The sequence below is a fragment of the Denticeps clupeoides genome, chromosome 11 (genome assembly GCF_900700375.1).
Source record: "Denticeps clupeoides chromosome 11, fDenClu1.1, whole genome shotgun sequence".
Taxonomy (NCBI): domain Eukaryota; kingdom Metazoa; phylum Chordata; class Actinopteri; order Clupeiformes; family Denticipitidae; genus Denticeps; species Denticeps clupeoides.
Genome location: NC_041717.1, coordinates 18,220,490 through 18,228,054, shown reverse-complemented (window position 1 = coordinate 18,228,054; position 7,565 = coordinate 18,220,490). Strand labels below are relative to the sequence as shown.

Genomic DNA, 7,565 nt, shown 5'->3' with positions numbered 1-7,565 from the left:
CCACCCCCTGTGTGTGCAGCCGCACGCTGTGCAGGAATCTGAGCTGATTGGGTTTCTTTCATGAGCCTCTGCCACCAGCGGTGCAACCCCCCTGTCCCCCCCATCCCTGTCCCCCCAACACACACTCACACACACACACACACACACACACACACACTCACCCGTGCACCGGCTCCAGCTGGCACACAGCAATTGTTGGGGAGCGAGAGGGTCAGTGGTGGGTCACCCCATCCCACTCATTCCCCCCCACCATTCTCCTCCTTGTTCTCTCACCCGCTCTTCTTGGGGGTTGCTAGGGGCTGCTGTTTGCTCTTTGAGGGCTGCAGGGTAATTACAGACGTGCCTGTGTGTCCCATGCACCGTCACAGACACACACACACACACACACACACAGGTCAAAAGAAGCATATCTAGTAACAACAAAAGTGTTTAGTACTTCCTGTCCTGAAAAGGCCCTCATAAATAAAATGTAAAAAGTTAGTGCTGGGATGATGATGGCTGAATCTTGAATAGCGAACAAAAGCAAAAAAAAAAAGTTACAGAACATGTTAACACGTAAAACGGTGGTGCCAAAACTAAGTGCTACAAGTTATGGAGTTATGGACTGCCACGTAGGAGCAATCAATCTCCGCCGCTTTCCGTCATCGGTTTGTCCTGAGCGCCGGCTTGACATGTAGCATGATAGGTCGGTCGGATCTGGTCAGACTTGACGATGAGTCCATGAGTCTAGATCCACGTTGACACTCGCATTTGCCTCTGGGCTTTTAGTCGATGACCGTCAGTAGCTTTTAAGTCCTGTTCAAATTATTCAAAGTGTCAAAAGTCAAATCTCAAATGTCATGGGGACGGAATACTTGTATTCTTCACATGTTGCAAGCATGATTTAAAAAAAATAAAAAAATAATTTGAGTTTAATTGTTCGATGGCGCTGGACCCAGAAGCTGTCTGGAGCTTGCAGAACAGCACAGAGCGAGGGAAATAATAAGTGTGCCGCAGTAAACGCGGCCGACATAAAATAACCAGCTGCGCCTTTCTTCCTTTGAAGTGGAACTGAGGCTCGTCCCCGGACCCGTCGGACAGTTTTCCGCTCGGCGGCCCCCGCCGCTCCTGTTCCCGAACAGCTCCCAGGAAAAAGAGAAAGAAAGGGGAGAGTCAGTCGGCATCGCTCCCATTCTGCCCCAGGTTTAATGGCTGTGCCGGGTGCAGCATTAAATGCTGCCTGGAATAACAAGTTACAGGGCACACGGTGCCGCCGGTGGTGCGGTGCATTACCGAGATGTCCCCTGGAACGGCTCATTTAAAATATTCCCGTATTGCAGGGGAACCGCCAGAGTTCCCTCATTTGCTGACACACGATCGGGGTCGATCTTTGGTCTGAGTCCCATGTCCTATCAAGTTGGATTTTCTACCCATGTAGAAAACTGTAACAATGGCTAGTATGGCAAAGCATTGACCTGGAACACAGGATCTGGACCTGGAATACGGGATCCGACCTCATTTCCAGAACCGACGTCCGAGGTTTGCTATGGTCACTCAGCTGTGAGTTCATGGGGGAAGAGGATGGGCGGTCCCGAAACCATGCTGTCACGGTGAGTTTCCACACTTTTTTTCTGTCACCACCAGTATGAAGGTTCCTAACAGTTAGTTGCAGGGGTTAAAATGAGAAATTAACAAAAAGCAGTACATAGATCCTTTCCAGAGGGAAACCGCTATAAGACAAGACAAAGTGAAGTGATTGTCACGTGTGATACACAGCAGCACAGCACACGGTGCACACAGTGAAATTTGTCCTCTGCATTTATCCCACCACCCTGAGTGAGCAGTGGGCAGCCATGACAGGCGCCCGGGGAGCAGTGTGTGGGGACGGTGCTTTGCTCAGTGGCACCTCAGTGGCACCTTGGCGGATCGGGATTCGAACCAGCAACCTTCTGATTACCGGGCCGCTTCCTCAACCGCTAGGCCAAGTAATTAGTTCCTGTAATTAGTAATGTCATTTTAGTATACTAAAGAAATGATACTGAGTGTTTACTGTTTACAGTATGTAAAATCATGGAGGAAAAAAAAAGGAAGAAGCCTTGGGTCCCAAAGGGTCAAAGTGTGGGGGTGTCAACTGTAGGGCCGGTCAAAGCCCATTGCTTCCAGGGGAGAGTCAGGCCATGGTCCACAGTGTATGTCCAGTGTGATGATACTGGTCCATTTGAAGATCCCTCTAGTTTCAGTGGTTATAGTGCTTGGGAAATGTACGTTGTGTTTTATCCCTGTGATGTTGTAGTTCTTCTGTGGGACTGGACCAGACGGCCTGTCCTTTGGTCCTAGAGAATCTCCTAGAGTCTTGGGCGCCAGAGACCCTGTCACTTTCCTTCCAGTAACACCCCACAATACCTTGCTCTGGCCAAGTCAACTAGCATGACAGTGTGGTTCTTGGTAACATCCTTCAGATGCTCGCACTTTTTCCTGCTGCTAACTCGGTGCCCATTGACAGAAGCCATTTTAAACATACAATCGTAAGTTATTCTCTTCATTACCCAGCGGGGTGATGTTGAGGCTGATTATGCACATCCATTACCTTTACTATCATATGGCAGGTGTTCACCAAAGGTGTTAAAACCAGAAATCCCACCGCAGAGCAGCACCTTTAAAGCCCTGGCAGCAGCAGCAACGCAGAACCATTGCAAAAAGAAACGATCGCCTGGAAGGCATTAGAGCAGCTCTGTGGTGGGCCCGTCAGTTGCAGGCCTTGTTTCGGCTTCTGGTGTAACAGAGAAAATCCATCTGATCCCCTGAAGATCAGAGATCAGGCCCAGGTGGCGGCCAACCTGCCCCAACAAATGGCAGCGCTCGTTGGCGCAAGCTGTGGTGCCACCGCCCCGCTGTGTTTTCCTGATTTTGTCCTTCATTACACTGAGAGGAACTGCTTGCTTTATAGCTGGAAAGTAAATGGCGCTGTAATACAGTCTCGGTCTGAAATGAATGGAAACACACACACACACACACTACATTAAAAGGCACAACAGATGCTTGGTTTGCTTTGCGTTACCCCAGAGGATGGCGTATAAGAGAAGGACATTAAAAAGCGTGGCCCTCTTTCTGGGCGTTTTATGCGCATGGCGAGCTGCCCCAAGAGCGCACATTGTTCCGCGAGGAAAGGAACGGAAGGGAGACGGAGGGGGAGAAAAAGCGTGAAGGGAAGGTGCAGAGGGACAGAGATTGTTTTGGTGGGTTGTTTGAGGGCCTCGCCAGAACCTTGACTTCTGACAAACAGCATCTGCGGCAGGAAGTGAGGTGTGTGTGTATGTGTTTGTGTGTTTGTGAAATCACCTCAAAAAAATTAAGAAAATTTTGGTGAACCACGAAATCTGTAGACGTAACAGCCGGGACCAGGGCTGAAGTTGCTGGACTCCAAGCTCAGAGACAACAGAGACAACCACAATGACGTCACGTCGTAACTCATCGCACAAAAACAACAGCCCACGCGAGTGACATATTGTCACAAGCCATTCTCATCGCAGAGCTGGCGAGTGCGGAAAACGTCTGCAGCTCGGCAACATATTTAATTTATACCCTGGCCGAGCCGCCACAATTATTGTGAAGATGAGTGAAAACGTTTAAAACAAATTCCCCCGTGGTGAAATGGCTTCGTCTCACAATCACAAATCATCTCACCGCACAGGTTTGGTTCCGTTGATTTGGGCTTGGTTCCAAACCATGTTTGGTAGAACATTGGTCCGTTTTTCACAAATACCCAATCTTACCCAAATACCCACAAATACCCATTTTTTTTCTCCATTATATTTTATTAAATTGTCAAAGTCACAAAAGACCGAACGCAAACCATTTTCATTAGGTTGAACAAAGTGGTTGGGAAATAGTTTTGGGTTTAAGATTTATTTGTAAGTGTACACTTTCATTATTACATTCATGGCATTTATCAGACGCCCTCATCCAGCGACTTACAAACAATGCAAACAAAGCAAATTTGCTAATCGGTTTTCCTTTATGGCGTTGCGTGTGCATGACTACACAATTTTGGACTTTTTTTTTTTTGGAACAATCATTACCAGCCCTGTTCTGACACCCATTACTTGCCCACTCTACCCTGCAAGGGGGTCCCTCTCTGGGGACGACTGGTTTATCCAGAGTTTTTGTTGGTGGAGATTTACCTTGAGTTGACTGTAGGGTCTGTAGGGTCAAAGCCCATTGGGACATGCTCCACGTGATTTTGGACTATATAAGAAATACATGTTGTTCTTGTGGCCAAATCAGATTTCCAGACTTTTTATTTTTATTTTTCGCCCCAGTTTCTAATTACAGACACCCAACAAGGTGTTCATATTGGTTCAGTAGATCCGATAGTGTTCTGTTCCATTTCCACATATTCCTGCATGTTACTTAACCACAATGTCGAAGTGGCATTTGGAACGACATGAAAGGAACTGACCAATCAGAACACGTTTGACTTGTCTGAGCAGTTGCTCACCCGAAAACCGAGTGTTTGCGTGTGGGTGTGTGTTCTCGGGGCAGGTGAGCAAGCAGACGTGTGTCACCACTCACTGTCAAGTGCAAGAGTGTCATGCCTCTCTCATGACAGAGCCCTTTGATCTGTGATTGGCTGTGCTGTCACCTGTCACCTGGGTCAAAGAAATAACAGTCAGAACTCACATGGGCCATCTACACACACACACACACACACACACACACACACAAGCACTTGACACCATTTTCAAAGAGGAAAATGACAGAGGTGCTGAACACATCAACACATCTCTCTCTCTCTCTCTCTCTCTCTCTCTCTCCCTGGATCTTAAAAGACCAGTGTTTCCTCAGCATCTGTAGTGGGGATGAAACAGAATTCTAATTGGATACAATCAGGCAAAAAGCTGAGCGAGGCTCCACACTTCCATTGTGCTTCAGTGATGTCTCTCTGATACCAGGATGGGAGAGAGGAAAATAAACAACAGCGAAAAAGAGATAAGAAATTATTTCTGAGGTCTTCCAATCAGATTTTATATGAATAGCCTCTCTATTATATTATTAAACTTTGAATCAGTCAGTCAGTTCCTGACCTTTAGCCAACTTTTCAGAATAAATGCTATGCACATTGTTTTGGCCCTATTTTGCAGCGGGATTGAAGAGGAAAGTAAAAAGTAAGTCACATTTGTGGAAAGAAATATATAAATATTCAGCTTCATCAGCATAACTGTGAAAATGAAGGCCATATTCTCTGAAGACGATAGCCAGTGGCGGATGTTCGACAATTAGGGCCAAACTCGGTAACTGAGTGGATCCATTGTGCAAAAATCTTTAGGGAATAAGTGTCGTGAAACGCGGTTAACCCAACTGCAGAGTTTATGTTCACTGAGTGGGCAGAGCGGTGAGTAGCCAGGGTAGAAAAACCGGGGTAGATCTTTGTCAAACAACTTCAGTCGAGACGAATTGGAACTCGATGACTGAGCTGATTTTACATTTAAGGAATTTGGCAGATTTTATTTGGGAATCTTGGTAGTAGCCTAGTGTGCAACACACTCGCCTGTGAACCAGAAGACCCAGGTTCAAATCCCACTTACTACCATTGTGTCCCTGAGCAAGACACTTAACCCTGAGGGTCTCCAGGGGGACTGTCCCTGTCACTACTGATTGTAAGTGGATTTCTTGCTATGCTCGACTAAAAGAGAATCAAAAATCCACATAAGCTCAACACCTACCCCTCACATTACTGACCTGATTCTGGGGGATGATTTTTTATCACTAAATAAGATAGTAAGTCACTGGGAGTGTTGACCAATGTCAAATTTACTCACTGAATCCTTGAATTAATGTTCTAGTTTGTTTAGACAGACAGACAGACAGACAGACAGACAGACAGACAGACAGACAGACAGACAGACAGACAGACAGACAGACAGACAGACAGACAGATAGATAGATAGATAGATAGATAGATAGATAGATAGATAGATAGATAGATAGATAGATAGATAGATTGATTGATTGATTGATTTTTGCAATGCAGAAACTTTTACAGACACACCTACCATGCTGTCAACATCATGTCAAAACAAGCTGAATGACTTGTTCTAATAATGGAGCTACAGCCAATCCATAATGAAAAGATTAATATAGGCAAAAAAGATTGTACAAATTAACACATGAGTAATAATTCATAAGAAATTATGTTTTATAATGTACCACAGGTGTCTACTACACACACACACAAACACACACATACACACAGTCCCATAAGAACTTCACAGTGGAGATACAAACAGCCTTTTCAAAGGGAGGTGTCTGCCACTGTCACATGTCAGAGCAGCAACTCCTCCTCTGCTCCCCGTAAAACATGGCGCTGCCGACAGCCGGGGCGGGCGCGTCGGTGTTTTACAGGGTGACGGTACACGCCGGTATCCCTTCATAATTTCAGAGATTAGGGTTTAACTGGGAGAAACTAGGCCACGGTTTGTCTGAGGAAGGCATTGGGAAGCCCACAGCTGCCAATCTCCCCTTGTAATGCTGAAGACAAAGAGATGTCTTAGGGAGACTGATACTGGATCAGTCTCAGACTGTTTCAGTTCAGTCTTGTCTTTTGTCAGTTCTTCTGGAAAGTTTAGAAATAAATGCACAAGTTGTACTTTTTGGACTTGCTGAATGTTACTGTATGCTGTAAAGAATACATTGTATGCGGGCATTTCTTAAATAAGAATGTCAGATGGCACGTCAGAAGACACATCCTATGAAAAATGTCACTCGGCTTCAGAGGGACCTGCATTGAGAAAATTAAACATCTTAGAAGCTGAAATGGTTCTTTTAAAAAGGTTCCTCAGCGTTAAAAAGGTTCCTCATGTGAAGCAACGCACCCCCTGGCACACCCTTACCTATGAAAAATTCACAGTCTCCAGTTCACCTCAGCGGGAGGAAACCGGAGAACCTAAAGCACCAAAATGGGAGGAACATGCAAACTTAAACACAAGTGCGGAGCCGGCATTCAAACTCCCAGCCTTGGAGGTGTGGTGCCACACCCTTCTTGACAGCAATGCAACATATATATACTGGATGCTTTAATTATTTGTGTACGTATGTGTAATGCCTTTGTGTACATATAAATGCCTTAAATTTACATTTAAGGCATTTATCAGACACATTTATCCAGAGCTCTTAATCAGTAGTTAATCAGTAATTACAATGTCCTTGTAATCAGTAGTTACAGGGACAGTCCCCCCTGGAGACACTCAGGGTTAAGTGACTTGCTTAGAGACACAATGGTAGTAAGTGGGGTTTGAACCTGGGTCTTCTGGTTCATAGCCGAGTGTGTTACCCACTAAGCTGCTACCACCCTAACATTTTTGTGTGGGTTGCATGTGGGTGCTAGACGTGTTGGGAAATGGTTCCCGGTGATACCAGAGCCCAAGGAATGTGCCCAGATGCCGTAATCCCGGCGTCTGAGGGGGGAAGATGTCTCAGATGAGGTCAGAGCGCTCAGAGCCATGAAATCATATCTGAGCCCAGATTAAAAGGTCTTTTCCTCAGCGTCATTCATCTGCCTTTCAACTCCACCAGGTGTTTGAGGCAGA

The 7,565-nt window shown here is 45.9% G+C and overlaps 1 protein-coding gene across 1 annotated transcript in view; it reads left to right on the top strand.

Annotated features, from left to right (window-relative positions):
• The first annotated feature begins 1,504 nt into the window (after positions 1-1,504).
• The window catches only part of gck (glucokinase (hexokinase 4)), a 54,315-nt gene continuing 48,254 nt past the window's right edge, over positions 1,505-7,565 (top strand). Inside the window, exon 1 of the mRNA XM_028996474.1 lies at positions 1,505-1,589. The gene's annotated coding sequence lies outside the window, so the exon portion shown is untranslated. The remainder of the gene's footprint in view (positions 1,590-7,565) is intronic.